The sequence below is a fragment of the Puma concolor genome, chromosome A3 (genome assembly GCF_028749965.1).
Source record: "Puma concolor isolate L17-30 chromosome A3, mPumCon1.1.hap2, whole genome shotgun sequence".
Taxonomy (NCBI): domain Eukaryota; kingdom Metazoa; phylum Chordata; class Mammalia; order Carnivora; family Felidae; genus Puma; species Puma concolor.
This window is the reverse complement of record NC_141669.1, coordinates 31,676,181-31,692,961: the sequence shown is the minus strand read 5'-3', so window position 1 is coordinate 31,692,961 and position 16,781 is coordinate 31,676,181.

Here is a 16,781-nt window from a genome sequence, read left to right as displayed (position 1 = left end):
AATGCATGAAAACATACTTGACCTTAGCAGTAGTCAGGGAAATGTAAATTACAGCAAACCACATTCCATCTTATGCTGTGACATCAGTGAAACTCCAGAACATTTGCGAAGTACTGGGGAAGATATGGAGCGACAGGAATCCGTGCGGTTGGTGGAAGGGTGAATAGATGTGGCCATTTTGGTAATAGTTTAGTAATTACAGTACTTACTTAGTAAAGATGAGGACGTGCTCACCCATCAAGTCCACACAAAAGACTCTCCTGTGTGGGCATGAGGAGTCTTGTAGAAGAATATATTGCAGACTTATTTGAAAGAGGAAAAGACCCCAGCCAACCTAAATGTCCACCAAGAGAAAAATGGATGAATGCCTGGTGGGCTAGACATGTGATGGTATATCACACAGCTGTGATAATAAATACACCAAAGCAAAAATTTCCATATGTAATGGAAGTGAAAAGCTGAGTTTGGGCTGTGAAAAGTTCTAATAATATTTATTTTAAGAAAGTTAAAAAAAAAAAGGCAGAAAGAGAGAAAGAGATACTTGTTTATCCTCTGGTCCATAACTGAGTTGACAAGTACTTTTGACATAATTTGTCTCAGCCACACTAACTTGTGAAGGAGACTATGATTTTGTAAGTCTTTCATTTATTAAAAGCAGATGGAAAAGGGTCATTGTTAATGATTTTTCCTCATCAGCTGTTGAAGTTGCTAGAAGTTTGGTGGTACTCTCTTAAATGTCTGCCCACCTTTTTTAAAAAAATTTTTTTAATGTTTATTTATTTTTGAGAGGGAGCAAGAGACAGAGTGTGAGTCGGGGAGGGATAGAGAGAGGGGGAGACACAAAATCTGAAGCAGGCTCCAGGTTCTGAGCCTGATGCAGGGCTCGAACTCAAACCGGGAGATCATGACCTGAGCCGAAGTCAGATGCTTAACCGACTAAGCCACCCAGGCACCCCTACCCACATTAAAAAAAAAAAGTTTATTTATTTTGAGAGAGAGAGAGAGAGAGAGGGTGAGCAGGGAGAGGCAGACAGAGAGGGAGAGAGAGAATCCCAAGCAGGTTCTACCCTGTCAGCGGGGAGCCCGATGCGGGGCTCGAGCTCACGATCCGTGAGATCATGACCTGAGCCGAAATCAAGAGTCGGACACTTAACCAACTGAGCCTCCTAAGCACCCCAAATATCTGCCCCCCTTGAGTGGGCCTGGCATGCAGGAGTACAAATTGAAGGTGACAGTTATGCAGAGGGGCCTCCGGTATGGGGAGAGGTGAGGTAGGCGTGGGAGGGCGGTGGGCCCCCAGGAGTGCACCCCTGGTCTAGCATAAGACTGACAGTCCAGCTGACAGTCCTCACGGGTGCCGTCCTGGAATTCTGACTACGTCGCAGGAATCCAGCTCTGGCTAGTGATGAAATTACAGACGGCAGGGTCCAGCCCTGCCTATGTGACCCAGGAGGGGAAACCTCTTTTCTGGATCCTGGCTTTGGAAAACCTCCCGGGCCTCTTTGCCAGGGCCTTGTCCCTAGTTGCCTTCCTGATCTGAGACTGACCGACAAGCGCTGAACTGTTTACTGGCCCCTCCGTGTCCACAGGAAAGTGTCCCTCTACTCACTTGTCCACCACACCTTCCATCTGAGTCGACAACAGGTACAGTAGCCCCCCTTTGTCTGTGGTTTCAGTTACCGGAGGTCAGCCTCCATCTGAGAGCAGATGATCCTCTTTCTGGACGTAGGGACAGAAGCAGTAGTTGCCTCACAGTATGCGTCACAACGCCTACATCATTCACCTTGCTTCATCTCGTTACGCAGGCATTTTATCATCTCACATCATCACAGGAAGAGAAGAGTGAGTACAGTGTAAGATATTTTGAGAGGCCACATTTACATAACTTTTATTCTAGTATATTGTTATCATTGTTCCATTTTAGTGTTAGCTGTTGCTAATCTCTTACCGTGCCTAATTTATAAATTAAACTTTATCATAGATATGAGTGTGTAGGGAAAAGCACAGCATACATAGGTTTCAGTATTATCTGCAGTTTGGGGCATCCACTGGGGGCCTGGGAATGTGTCCCTACAAACAAAGGGAGCTGCTAGGGCTGTACGTGAGCTCCTGGTACTCAAAGACTTTTTAATCAAAGGGTGTGTTACTTTTTTATTTTTAAAAATCTGATTCAGAAATATTTATTGAGTCTTACAACGTATGTGGGGACAACACAGAACAAGATGCTCTCAAGGCATACAAAGCTCAGAGGAGAAGACAGACGAGCGGACAGGCAGTTTACAAGCCATGAAGTAAGGCTGGGGCAGATGAGAGCAGGGCTCCACGTGTCCCCTGGATCCCTCTCTGACCTAAACCTGGAAGTCTGAAAAGGCTTCTGGGGAGAAGACAGAGCCACTGGGACCGAAGTGCCACCACCCAGCCAGGTGCTGTGTGTGGGGGTTGGGGTGCAGTGAGGATGACTGTTAGGATGGTACAGAGAGAACCTTCCAGACAAAGTAGGTATCCAGGAAAAGCTTGGTGGCAAAGAGCAAGGGCAAAATGGAATCATACGGCCAAGAATGGTTTCGAGAGGGGAACATCGGTGTCAGGGAGGTTTGGTGAGAGATGGAATGAAGGTGTCCCTTCCCGCCAGGGGGCCATGGGAAGAGGTGCCCTTCCCTTCCTTCTGTTTCTCTTTCTTTCCTCCTCCTTCTCTCCCTCTTTTCCTCTCCCCGTCATTGAATACTTCATGATTCGTCTATGCATTGACAACTTTTGGCGGCTCCAGATGAGAGGGGCTGGTGACAGGGGTGTTGAGGAAGAGGTGTGTAGTCGGTGGAATAACTGTCCAACTGGCAGAAAAAAAGAGTTCATTCCCTCATCCTGGAAGCTGTGACTGTGTCACCTTAAAGGCAAAAGGGACTTTGCAGATGTGATTAAATTAAGGATCTTGAGATGGGGAGATTAACCTGGATTATCTGGGCGGGCCCAACGTAATCAAAAGAATCCTTAAAAGATGGAAGGTCAACGTCAGACGGAGATGGGAAGAAACTGCACCACTGGCCTTCACAATGGAGGAAGGAGCCGAGGGCCAAGGAATGCCGCGGCCTCTAGAAGCTGGAACACATCACGGGGATGGATTCCCCTTACAGCCTCCGGAAGGAACGCGGCTGGGCTGACACCTCAATGTTAGCCCCGTGACACTCACTTTAGACTTGTGACCTCCGGGAACTGTAAGATAGCAAATGTGTGTTGTCTCAAGCTACTAAGTTTGTAGTAATTTGTGACAGCAGCTACAGGAAATGAGTATGAACTAAACAGATTCTAGAGTGATTTAGTAAATAATTTGCTTAGAGAGAGGAGGTGAGGGAGAGGTCTCAAGGGGTTTCTGGGTGTGAACTGGAGAGGAGGAGTGGTCATCCCAGATCACTTTTGGACACATTGGGTTTACTCAAAGTCCATGGGGGTTCAAGGTAAAGATGTCCAGTAAGTAGTTGTCTTCCTCTTGGGTGCAAACGGGCAGATTTCTGTTCTGCCCTCCTGGATTCTCCCTTTGATCCCCAGTTATGCCCTCCCAGACACAGCAGGCCATGTCTTAAAAATGTTCCTGGGCTCCAGCTTCTACTCCTTCTTCAAGTAGAGCAGCCCCTTCCTATGGTCGGGGGCGTTAGGGTCTGCACACAGCCGTATTTGCATGGCAGCAGTTTCCCCGGGGCCATCTCAGTGAGGCTGGCTCTCCTGAGCAGCCTCCCCACTGGCCCAGAAAGGTGGCAATGCTAGCTGATTGTCAGAGCCACCTCCCTGGCTACCTTCCCCCCGGCCCTTCCCTGTCCATTCAGTCCTGACCCGTTTTTATCGTCACTCTGGTTTTCCTGCTCGGATGTTGGCCCTGCAAGAAGGAGGCAGCCTTCTTGACTCTACTCGTGGCATCTGGGCCTTAGCTTAATGTTACTGTTTCAGGGGGTGCCTGGGTGGCTCAGTCAGTTAAGCATCCGACTTCGGCTCAGGTCATGATCTCACGGGTCATGAGTTCGAGCCCTGCATCGGGCTCTGTGCTGACAGCTCAGAGCCTGGAGCCTCTTTCGGATTCCTCGTCTCCTCCTCTCTCGGCCCCTCCCATGCTTCTGCGCACTCTCTCTGTCTCTCAATAATAAAGAAATGCTACTGTTTCAGGATTAGAGGACCCAAGCCTCAATCCCCAGCTTTTGCACACACTGTACTCTCTGCCCGGAATGCCCTTCTGGAAGAAACTACTGGGTCTGCCTGCCTCAGCTTTCAAAGCACTTCTGCAGGAATTTTGCACACAGATGATAGTTTCATTTTATGTATCATACGGACTGTAAAGGACTGTATCCCTCTTCAGGACCTCAAGCTACTTGTGCACAGGGACCCTGATTTATTTATTTCAGGATCCCCAGCGCCTAACAGGGTATGTGGTTCAAAAAATGTTTTTGTTGAGCTGAACTAAACCCTTCTGGATTGCATCTTTATGTCTCCACTCTGATAGCTAGGTGAGTTTGCACCAGCGGGTGGATTTTTTTTTTTTTTCCTCACAGAGTGCACTAATTAGCAACAGGTGAATAGCAGTGCTCCAATCCACGTGCTCCACTTACATAACATCGCCTTCTCCTTGGTTAGCTGTCTGCAGGCATTATGCAAAAGCCCCAGTTGCCTTCTCCTCTCCACTTGCCAGAGGTTGCAGGGATCACATAGATCTTGCCCCCCTCCTCCCCCCCAACAGATACCTGTCTTTGGCCTCCCTTATCTTGTTTGAGGATGTGAGCCAGGTGGGAATCACCGCTGTCTTGGCAGGTCTGGAACCCAGAGGCGAGGATCGCAGGGGATGTGTGGCTTGGGGGACCGAGGGGGCAGCGCCTAACAGTGACTGACTGTAGCTGAGTCTCCAGGGCTATAAAATGCCATTTTCCCTGGAGTGCGACAGGGAATCAGTGTTGAGAACTGCTAGAACAATTGACCTTGAAAATGACAAGGAAATGGGGAAGCGTATGAGCAACCTCGGGGCCATTACGTGCTGCCCTTGGGGCTGTTATTCCCAAAGGGAAGGATGAGCTGGTGCAGGTCTGAAGGACACTTCTCGGTTGCCTCACTCCTTCAGGCGGCTCTGTTTGGAGAGAGGGAGCCGAATGTGGCGGAGCCCTGTCCCCTGCATCTCTTTGTTCACTGTGCTGCACTTCCCCCAGCCTAAGAGGAAAGGTTGATCAAATTACATCCTGGCCCTGCCTTTCGGCCTCCTCACCCCCAAAGTTAAAGTAGGAGACTCATGAATGTGCATGATATCCCCAGAAACATTGAGCCACGTGTCATAGAAACCCTGTACATTTTTGCAAAGAACTTTTTAAAATGTTTCTTTATTTATTTAGAGAAAGAGAGAGAGCAGGGGAGAGGCAGAAAGAGAGAGAGAGAGAGAGAGAGAGAGGGAGGGAGGGAGAGACAGATCCCAAGGAGGCTTCATGCTGTCAGCACAGAGCCCGACGCAGGGCTGGATCCCACAAACTGTGAGCTCATGACCTGAGCTGAAATCAAGAGTCAGCTGCTTCATTGACGGAGTCCCCCACGTGCCCTGCAAAGAACTTTTAAATACAAAAGCCAAACATCAATCAATAAACAGCAAAAGGGTGAAATATTCGATGTTTTCATAGTTCAGTGGACCTGCCATTTTGCTAAAGTGATGGTTCTCAAATGAGCCTGCGTCGGCCTGACTGTCACTGGAAGGGCTTGTTACAACACAGGTTGCCACCCCAAAGTTTCTGCTGCCTTGGGTCTGGGGTCAGAGCATTTGCATTTCTAACAAGGTCCAGGTGATGTTGATGCTTCTGGTCCAGGGACCCCTGCTTTGAGAACCACTTTTTGGTTTTTTTTAAGAGCTAAAGAAACTTATTTAGAGAGAAATTAACAATAATACTTCATTGTCCCCTCTGTGTGGTAGATCATCCTTTCCAGAATCATCCAACGTTGAGGAGAAATGGGTTTTCTAAAGGGGGTGCTTGGGATTCATAGCCTCTCCCCTCTTTGGCTCTTGCGACGCCCGTCCCACAAGGGACGGCTGTAGCCGTCTACACATCCAAGCTCTTGATGCACAGCTAAGTGAAGACGAATGTCAGGGTGCAGTACCTCTAAGAACCTGGGATTTGGTGGTTAGAAGGCTCAGGTTGTGTTAACCAAAAATACTGCTGAGTTATCTCCAAATCTTTCTAGTTTCCTGCTCCTCTCTACTCTCCCAGCCCTGGCTTTGAGTCTTGTGTCTTCTACCACAGCCTTGTTCTCTGTGAACAGTCTTCTTTCCCAAGAACATGTGTACTTCTCTGTAGAAACTGAGTTATTGGTTTTGTCCTTAGTTTCCCCAGGTGAGTCAAGATCATTTTCTGCTTGACTCTATGTCCGCCCTCTGATGTGACTCCGATATCATTCTCTCATAGGCTCCAACAGCCTCATCGTCCTTCCACGGGCCTTCCTGAGCTGGACTTTGTCGCCTCTTCCTCTTGAGATTACAGCATCTTGCCTGGCTCCCCCAGAGAATTCTCATCCCTCCCCCAGCAAACCCCCAACTGCTGTGGTCTGCTTCAGACCCCTTTTGCAGTGTTAGGAAGGCTCTCTCTCTCCCCTGAGGCAATGACATCACTCAAATGCAACCCCTACCCACCCCCACTCCCCTAGGCTGGGTTGCAAATTTGGTGGAGGGAGGGGATTGGAGGCGTGAAGTAGGGGGTAGAAAGGCGGGAGAGGTGAAGATCGTTTGCTGATGAAATATTTATCATGGGGAAAGTCAGATCTTTGTTCTCCTTCCCTTATACTTAAGAAAATGCAATTCGATGTTATTTTTATTTGGGGTGAGTTTCCTTAATTGGTTCTGTACTTGTGGTCTCTAAAGGTCTATATTGGGCTCTGACCACCACTGTTGAACCATCTTATCTGTGACCAGATGTGTGTTTTAGTGAGGAACTTATACACTGCTTAGCAGGTTGTTTTGGTTTTATTCTGGTTGAAGCACAGAATGAATTATGCTCTTGTGATTCCGGGGGTCTTAGCAGTATAATAGGATTCTTAATAGTAGTATCATACCTCATGTAGACTTCACTTCAGAAAACCTCTTACATTTTAAAAAAAAGTGTTTTTGAGGTTGAAAAGATAACATGTGCAACACTTTTTTGGTCCCCATAGAGAAAACCTCAATGCCTGTTCTCCTTACTTGCGTATCAAGAGAGTAATTCTCTCCGAGGGGAAAATGACATCAGTCATATGATGGCCTGACAAGTCAACGCAAGACTCTCGGGCGTCTTCTCTTCTAACCCACAGCCTCTCTGGGACTGCACGTTGGCGTCCTTGGTGAAGCTTGAGGATGGACGTGCATTTCTTACCTCTGATCCCATGGAACAATTGTGAGGACTCAAGTTACAAAGGGACTGTTGAAGCCGGGACAGCAGAGTTCAAGGTTTGGCTAGAGATCTGACTCCAGGACAAAGGTCTTGTGCCATCTGAGCAAATACCAAGACCTGGTCACTGTTGCATGCCATTCTTGGCTCACATCTGGGGGTTAAGAAATCCAAAGCCAGCGCCAGAGAGCTGTCATTCTGGCTGGACATGACATGTCACTGACCGACACCGCAGCTGAGTGTGGAAACCCAAGCAGCAGCTAACCAAACACAAAAGAGTCTCTCAAAGTGCCATGGTCACCTTCTCCCGGGTCAGTCCTCCTGCTCCGGAGGGGACCTTCTGGGTTTCCCTGGATGATCCTTTCCGGCAGCCTGAATTATCACCACCGCAGAAACAGCAGAGCAATCCGTGGCAAAGACCCGGCCCTTTGCCACGCAGAGTCGTCAGCCTGGGCCAGGCCCCCAGAATTTAGGGCTTGCCCGCTCAAGTGGCTTCCTGGGAAATGGCAGCATGAGGTCACAGCAGGCTGGGTGCCCGCCCTCCCGAGTCCCAGGCCCACCAATGGGGTCAGTGACTGCTGCTCCCGATAAAGGGCTTTGCTGAGAAGAATAGACTACGTTCTGGAATAAAACTCCTTTTAACTTTTCTACCTCATTCTGAACTCAAGGAGGGAGTTCAGTTTTCTAGAATCAGGGAGTTTTCTAGAACCAGGAAAAGTACAGGCAAAGGAAAGGTTGAGGAAGTACTTCTTTAAAGGTCTTGACAGCAACAATAATTCTCTGCTCCTTCCCAGTGGAGTTCTCCAGGCCCTGAGTTGTTCCTCTTTGCGAGGCTGTGAGGTGTGTGTGTTAATGCTCTCCGCTGCGGTAGGGCGCGTGCCTGGGAAATCACAGACCAAGGGTTCTTCCCGGATACCACAAATGGAGCAATCCAGATGATTGTGGGACAGGTCATTATGGTTGTCTTGCTTTTCTGGGCGGGGGGGGGGGGGGGGGGGGACAACTGAGGCTCTTGGGCCGGAAGGAGTTGCATGAGTCTGCACAGTAGCAGTGAAGAATAGAAGGCCACGTGCTTGCTCTGAGGGAGGAGTTGTACTGGACCCGGCAGGCTTTCCTTCCCAAGGCCTAGGCAGGCTTTCCCCAGTGCCCACCAAATGTGCTTCTGGCCAGAGGAATGTGTTGTTCGTAATAACAAAAGACATTAATTGAGCATTTACTATAGGTTACGCACTGTTCTAAGTACTTGACATGCACTAACTTAGTTAGCCCTGTGAAGCAGGTGCTATTATCATCATTCCCATTTCACGGATGCGAAAACTGAGGCACACAGAGGCTAAGTAGGCCTTGTAGGAAGTGCCAGAGCCGTGATCTGAACCCAGTCAAGACTAACTCCAGAGCCAATGCTCTTAATTTCCACATTCTGCTGTCTCACATCCTTCAGTGTCTGGGTATTAAGGACAACTGTTTATACAGCACACCGTGTATAGTTAAGTAGGTTCACGTACACGATCACATTTGATTTCTTTCTACGACAGCCCTCAGAGGCAGGTAGACTGAATAATATCCTCAGATGCTGGGGAGACCAAGGCAGAGGTCAAGCACCTTTCCCAAGGTCACCTTACTAGTTAGTAATAAATGAACTACTCAGGGTCCGGATTTTGAAGAAATGTTTGCTCCATTGACCCACAAGGAGTTAACCTACATATTGAATTAGGAAGGAGCAGTCATGCCCAATCCGAATTCAAGGTGTCGGGCGATTTACTCCCCAGGACTTCCCCATCGTGACCGTGATGCACTTACAGAATAGAATGGAATAATCGCCTCTAGGTGCTTTTGTGTTCCAAGGACAAGATGGGCCTGGCTCTCAAGTGATCAATGTGAACCGTAAGCCTGTGAGAGGAAGTGAGGAGTCCTGGAAAGTCATGTCGATAGTGTAGAGCTGTGCTTTGTCCCCGGGCTCCTGGAGCTGGCCTGTGGGGTTCCTCTGAAGGAGAACAACGGCCAGGCCTTGTTTAGGGGCGCTCTGTCTTACTGCGGTTGCTCCAGCATGTTGTCCGTACGAACCTCACACTGGTCCTCCTGACGCAAGAAAGTCTGATGCTCTGGTCACCATCAGTCAGGAGGGCCGCCTGCCCCCTCCCTGCCAGCTAGCCCGGTCCAGTGTGTGGATTGCTTTGGGCATCTGTTCTGTTCTAGCTGGTTCCTGGTAGACACAGTTGCAAGACCGATTTCATTCAACCTGCAGGACACTTCCCAGAGTAATGTCACCAAAAGAGCCTTGTGGGCCCCCTTCCTTAGAGGGGAGCCTAAGGTCTTGCCAGGCAGTAACCACCAGTGGCCTGTTAAGCACAAGGGTAGGGCTAGAAGAGACCGTAGAGACTGCCTTTAAATTTTATCCAAGGCCAAGTTTAGCGAGTCAAGACATTTGCTTAGGGCCACTGGAACGGTTCCTGGCAGAGCTGGAAGCAGAGCCCGGCTCCGACTCCAGGTCCAGCACACTTCCCACTGCTCCCAGGAGATGTCAAGGAGGAGTCTACCATCTGCTCTGCTGGACGCTTGCTAAGTGCTGCACGGTAGTTAAAAAAAAAAAAAAAAAAAAAAAAAACCAGGACTTTCTCGGGTACGAACATTTCCATATCTTCTCTCCCCACCCCAAATCCCTGCTGTCTACTTTGATGCAGACTCGATATAGAAGGGGTGAGCAGGCATGAGGAAACCCCACGCGACAGAGCCAGGAATCTGTCTGCCAGAGGGAGAGATGTGGGAAGAATCAAGCAGGTGGGCAGGTATCAGACACCACGTGTCTGGGACATGGTGGCACTGCCACCCAATGCTGCCCAAGCTTCCTGGCACCGTCTGCCCCCCTACCCCCACCCCCTCACACACAAGAGCGATGATTCAGCCAGAGGGCACACTAAAACCTGTTAGGCATGGAACACCAAGTAAACAGCCCCTAGGAATTTCTCTTACTTGAATTTCAACTTACTTACTTGGGAGCATCTGTCCTGTCTGGTTGTGGGGGAAGGGAGAGTGGAGGTGGGGAAGGCTTAGATTACAGTGTCCTGCCGAAAGGAGCCTGCAGGGTCTAGAGAGGTGCAGAGGTTCCCAAACACTGTTCCCAGGATGTCTGCTGGGGGTGTTGCAAGAACAGAGGGTGGGGAAAAGGGACACCAAAGAGGAAGCTTAGCCCCTGCGGCCGGCCGGCTGCTCAGCTTCTGTTGGCTTTAATAACAGTGGATTCTGCCTAAATTTGTTTTCAGGTGAAGATTCTGTTGCTGAAACTTTTTTTTTTTTAATTTTTTTTTTCAACATTTATTTATTTTTGGGACAGAGAGAGACAGAGCATGAACGGGGGAGGGGCAGAGAGAGAGGGAGACACAGAATCGGAAACAGGCTCCAGGCTCCGAGCCATCAGCCCAGAGCCTGACGCGGGGCTGGAACTCACGGACCGCGAGATCGTGACCTGGCTGAAGTCGGACGCTTAACCGACTGCGCCACCCAGGCGCCCCTGTTGCTGAAACTTTTTAAGAAGCACTGATCTAGTGGGAAGGCATAGGTTGGCAGACAGCAAGGTTTTAGGCTCACGCTTCCCCCAGCTTCGGAGTAACTTGCATCAAGCCTGCTCAGCCCAAGAGCCAGACCTTGGTCACTTCCACCTCAAGGAAGGCTCACCTGGGCTGTGGCAGCTCGGACAGGATATCCTCCCTCAGAAATGTGCTCAGGCTTCTACCTGTGCTCGCTCACTGCCCTCTAGGGTCTTCCACTCGCCCACCATCCTATCCCTAAAGCCTTTCTGGGATGAGCCCAAAGCGGTGACACTAACTGAAAAGATAAAAAGGATGATCAAAGATCAAGGTGCTATTCTCGCATAAACTGACAAGGAAGAAGAAAGACTGGGGGTGGAGTGAGGGAAAAGGCAGGAAGAGGGATGAGGAATCCTGAGCTTGTAAACACTGTCAGGGCTACTTTTAGCAAATAAAATTTCCTATCTAGTCAAACAAGCTTCGTAGATCCAGGAGGGAGGGAGGGAGAGATGCGGAGAGTTTGAGGCAGCTCCCGCTGGCTCTGGTTAGGTAATGTACACTAATTAGATGGAGTGGGAAGCCAGAAAAGACGTAATTACTCATTCGATTCTGAACGAGGCTCATTGAACCAATGGGAAACTTGCCACAGTAACACACCCTATTGGAAGGGTCAGAACCATCAAATGCAAACTGCAGGGCGGCTGGGGAGAGTACTCTGACATTCACCCGAAGACTGACAGGTCTCCATAAAAAGGACGGGCACCTTTGCTGACTGCTGAATTCCCAGCATGAGCTTGCTCTCCAAATTCCATGACGAGCAAAATACGCCGCCTCGCCCAAGTGCCTCCTTGCTGTTCTGTGCAGTTATCTACAAAAGGAACGGTGACTTTCAGAACAACATTCCCTGTGCAGTAGGTGTTTGACGGGGGCGGATCTTAGGGGACTTGGGGAGCGGTGATGATGACAGAGAAGAGAAAGATAAAGAGAGAAAAACAATAAGGTTATATACAGGTTAGCAAATCCGGATTTTTTTAAAAAGTACTTTTTGGAGAATACCAATACTCCAAGAATAGAGGTTATAAACAAAAACCAAAAAACAACAGGCCTAAACTTTCCATTCAGATTCTTAGGAACAGATGGATTTCAGCTCAAGGGGATGATAGCATAGTAATTCAACTCCCTTGTCCCCATGACTAAAAATAAGGATGATTAAAGAATGGAATCTTAGCTCTCTGTCATCCCAGACAGCCAAGCCTTGTCCCTGGACTTGTAAATCAAGCAAGCAAGCACACTGGAGAAAAATAATTGCCTTTATAAATATTTTGATAGTTATTCACCCATTATTAAGGCAGTAAGGTTGAGGACCACAAGGTCACTAGTTGGTCCCCCATTGGGTCCTTCTCTGGCCAGCTGCTTTCTGGGGGGGGTCAGAGTACATGCTCTAAATGACTCTGAAGTCATCTGGCCGCTCTTAGGCCATGTGTTCTCGCATCTTCTGTAGCTGGTAGAGATTTGCATGTCCTCCAGAATTTCTCAGGCTGGATCTCCAAATGCCTTCTGCACGATTTGGAATGTCATTCTCATCTCACAACCTGTTCTCTCCAACCAGGGATTTCTCCCACGGCAATTACTGCATTTACATCAGGCGCTCACATTGCCACAGCTGTGAGAGCAGACAGTCAGTGGACAGGGGACACTGACACTTCAGCTACTTCTCAGACATGGCAAAACAATTCCAGCAAACAAGAGAACCCAAAGAATGTCTCCCTTGTGGGGGCCGGTCAGTGAGACACATGAATCCTTAGGGGCAAGGCTCAAAGACTTCTGAATAGGCTCAAGGCCAGTACTATGGCCAAATGGGACAGTGAAAGACTTGGGCTCAGACAGGGAGAAGGAAAGGTAACGGACACAAATACATCCTGAGGTCCCAAGCTGGGCCAACTAAAGACAGGTTGTACACAAGACAGATCTCAATTAGCTTTGGGATTCCCCTATGTTAAGTTCCCTGAGACTTTGAAATTACAGCAACTACAGGGTGTAAATTGCTCTGTGTTATATTTGCCTTCTATTAGAATCATACAGTTTATGATAGTCTTTGGCTTATGTAGGTTGGCTATTACCAAACTGCATAGAATTCCATGAAAGGTAAGGACATTTTTATTTAAACCCTCCCAGAACCCCATGTAGGGTTCCACACACACACACACACTTTGCAGGACTTTACTATTTTCTAGGTTGAGCCAATATTTCTGTTGTCCCAGGAGAAAGAAGGGGATGGGGTGTTAATGGTATCTGTATTTACCTGAGTTGGTATAGATTTTTTTCAGGGTGTGCCTCTGGCAGTGGAAACTGGGAAATCAAACTTAAAAGGAAGAAGACAAGTGACCCTGCCATCTAGAAATCTCAGAGACAGGCAGCACAGAGTGAACTGGTGCTATTGCTGTGTCCAAGGCTTCCTCTTGGCTCCAATCATCCCAGAGAACCCGGAAGAGCAGGATTCTACCCCATCTCCACCATAATCCTGAAATAGTGATACCGATGGGTGGGCTGACCCCATGGGCTGCTCCAGGAGGAAGTGAGCTCCTACACATCGCCAGTGAGGACCATGGATTGGATAACAAGGATGTTCATGAGACGTGGTGTGCTGCAAAAAAGCCCGATTTAGAATCTGGGCTCCACCATCTACCAGCTGTGTGATCTTGCCCGTGTGCCTTAAACTGTCTGGGCCTCAGTTTCCTCATGTGGCATGATGATCAGAATTGTCTAAAGTGGGTTCTTATTCTAGACTGCTTGGACAGTGAGCCTGCGGGGACCAGGCGGGAGGTTCCCACTACCTCCCCAGGGAGGCACGGCATCTCAACTTAGCCCGTGGGTTCAGTCATACTTTCCCTGACAGGAGGGTCTCTAATATCCGAGGGATCCCAAGATCTGGGCAGTTGGCATTCTCGGACAACTCCTAGAAACAGCTGGCAAATCCAGACCACCTGGCACCACTGTCAAGTGTGTTTTTAGGCTTGTGCTATTTGGGAGAATGGGTGGATCCAAGGGATGGCTGTCTTCACGTATTTTGTAGATCCTTGCTTGATTCATCCGCCCTTTCCCTGATATAGCATATTTCTTAGCTCATGCCTGTGACGTCATGGAATTTGCCTTGGACCCTGGTAACAAGGACCCATCTTGCATGATACACCGTTTGCAGAAATGGGGTTAGTGTATTAACCTTAAAGGACTGTGGTAGAAATTCACTCACAAGTCAGGTCCAGAGGCAACAGCCTGAATAAAGGCATGAAGTTGTGCCTGGGCTTGCATATTCAGGAAATCTAAATATTGAGGTAGTTGTCAGCAGTGAAATGAATATTAAGAGATTTCACCTTATTGGATAAAGCTTGCTTGGTTCACCTATCTTTCCTAACTTCCCTTTATAGGCAAGTGGGCTCATGACTCCTGTATGATGCAAATCGGCTTCCCTAACTAAATATTTACATTACATTGTTCACTCTTATGGGGCACCTGCGTGGCTCAGTCGGTTGGCTCAGATCATGATCTCGTGGTTCATGACTTCAAGCCCCACATCAGCTTCTGTGGGGACAGCTCAGAGCCTGGAGCCGGCTTCAGATTCCGTGTCTCCCTCTCTGTCTCTCTCCCACTTGTGCTCTGTCTCTGTCTCTTTCAAAAACAAAGAAACATTTTAAAAAATTTCTAAAAAATAAAAACAAAATAAAATAAAATGATAAATCGAGTTCACTCTACCAACACTCTGGCAGAAGTTCCTGCCCCGGGACCTGAAGTATATGGTTATGTGTGTAGTCATAGGGGTATAGATGCTGGTGTGGAAATGAGAGAAGGGATATGGAAGCATAAAACCTGCGGGTTCTCACATCTCACTGCAAGTGCTCTAGAGCCGGCCCAGCAGGTGCTAGCTTCTTGAGGTCTCTGTCCCACCCCCCAACCCATACCAGAACACAGCCTGTCTTTCCAAGGATTAGTCCTCTTTGCTGCAAAGGCATGAGAAACATTAACACCAAGAGCACCTGTTCAAGACCTGTTCTATGTTGGTGGTGGGGTGGGGCGGGGGGGGGGGGTTGGTCTTCAGCTGCCTGATGGAATGACCAAAATCCTGGGAGAGCACTGTCTGCAACAAATCCAGAAGTTTCCCCAGAAACTGCCGGTGACTGCAGCCCTTCAGGCTGGCCTGGGTGCCGGGGAAAATAAAATCCAGAGGGATTTTGAAAATGTCGCATCTCTTAGTCAGTTATGGATTGGATTTTTTGTGTTTTGTTTTCGTCCTTGAGTTTTCTACAGCTCTTTGAATTTGCCCCAGAATGAACAATTATAGTAAACATCATTTATTTTTTGATGTTTTATTGAGATATAATTCACATATTATATAAGTCATTCATTTAAAGTATAATTCAATGGTTTGGATATATTACAACATTAATTTTAAAAATTGTAAAATGTAGCATAAAATGTGCAATTTTGGGGGTGGCTCAGTCGGCAGAGCATCCAACTCTTGATCTTGGGGTCATGAGTTTGAGCATCACATTGGGCATGGAATCTACTTAAAGAAAGAAAAGGGGTGCCTTCGTGGCTCAGTCGGTTGAGTGTCCAATTTCCGCTCAGGTCATGATCTCACGGCTCATGAGTTCGAGCCCTGCGTCCGGGCTCTGTGCTGACAGGTCAGAGCCTGGAGCCTGCTTCGGATTCTGTGTCTCCCTCTCTGCCCTTCCCCTGCTTGCACTCTGTCTCTCTCTCTCAAAATTAATAAACATTAAAAAAATTTGTTTTAAATAATAAAGAAAGAAAGGGCACTTTTAAAAAAGTTTATTTATTTTTTAGAGAGAGAGAGAGAGAGAGGAGCCAAGAGAGAGGGAGACAGAGAATCCCAAGCAGGCTCCATGCTGTCAGCGCAGAGCCCGATGTGGGTCTTGACCTCACAACGTTAAGATCATGACCTGAGCCAAAATCAAGAGCTGGACACTTAACCGACTGAGCCACCCAGGCACCCCAATGAAGTGCAAATTTTAAGTGTAAATTTAGGGGCAGTGATTACATTCACAACACTGTGCAATAGGAAATCCCTATTTCCAAAATCTTTTCTTCACCCCAAACAGAAACTCTGTAATCATTAAACAGCAGCTCCCCACCTTCCCCTCCTCCCAGCCCCAGTAGCCTCTAACATACTCTCTGTCTCTATGAATTTGCCTGTTCTAGAGATTTCATAATAAGTGGAATCATACAATAGTTGTCTATTTGTATCTGGCTCATTTCACTTCGCTTAATGCTTTCCGGGTTCATCGATGGCATAGCATGTATCAGAACTTCATTCCCTTTTAAGACTGTATAACGTTCCATTGTACACATACACCATGTTTTGTTTATCCAGTCATCTGTTGGTGGACACCTGGGTTGTTTCCACTTTTTGGCTATTGTGAATAATCCTGCAATGAGCAGTTGGTGTGCAAGTCTCTGAGTCCCCGCTTTCAATTCCTTTGGATGTATACCTAGGAGTGAAATACCATCCACTTTTAACTTCCTCCCCCATCCTGGGTGCTTACACCAAGCCAGAAAATTAACTCTGATCCTAAAAATAGACAGAGATTTAGATGTTCTAGGGCAAGCTGACTGCAGTGTGACCACATAGGAGTACCTGTGTGAATCCTTTGTCTCTTCAAAGCCACAAATGCTGCCGCTGCCTCTGTTTGCAAATAGCCAAGCCTCTGTGGATGGCAGTGTGTGGGGAGGTCAGATACTCTCCAGGGGGCTCCTGCTGCTTACTTTCTCCCCCTTCTCCCTGAAAGAGCAGAAAAAGAGAAAACACTCCATTGTCCCTGAGAAGAGTGGCCCATTTAGGACGAAGGAGAGAAGAAATGGGCATATTGAATTT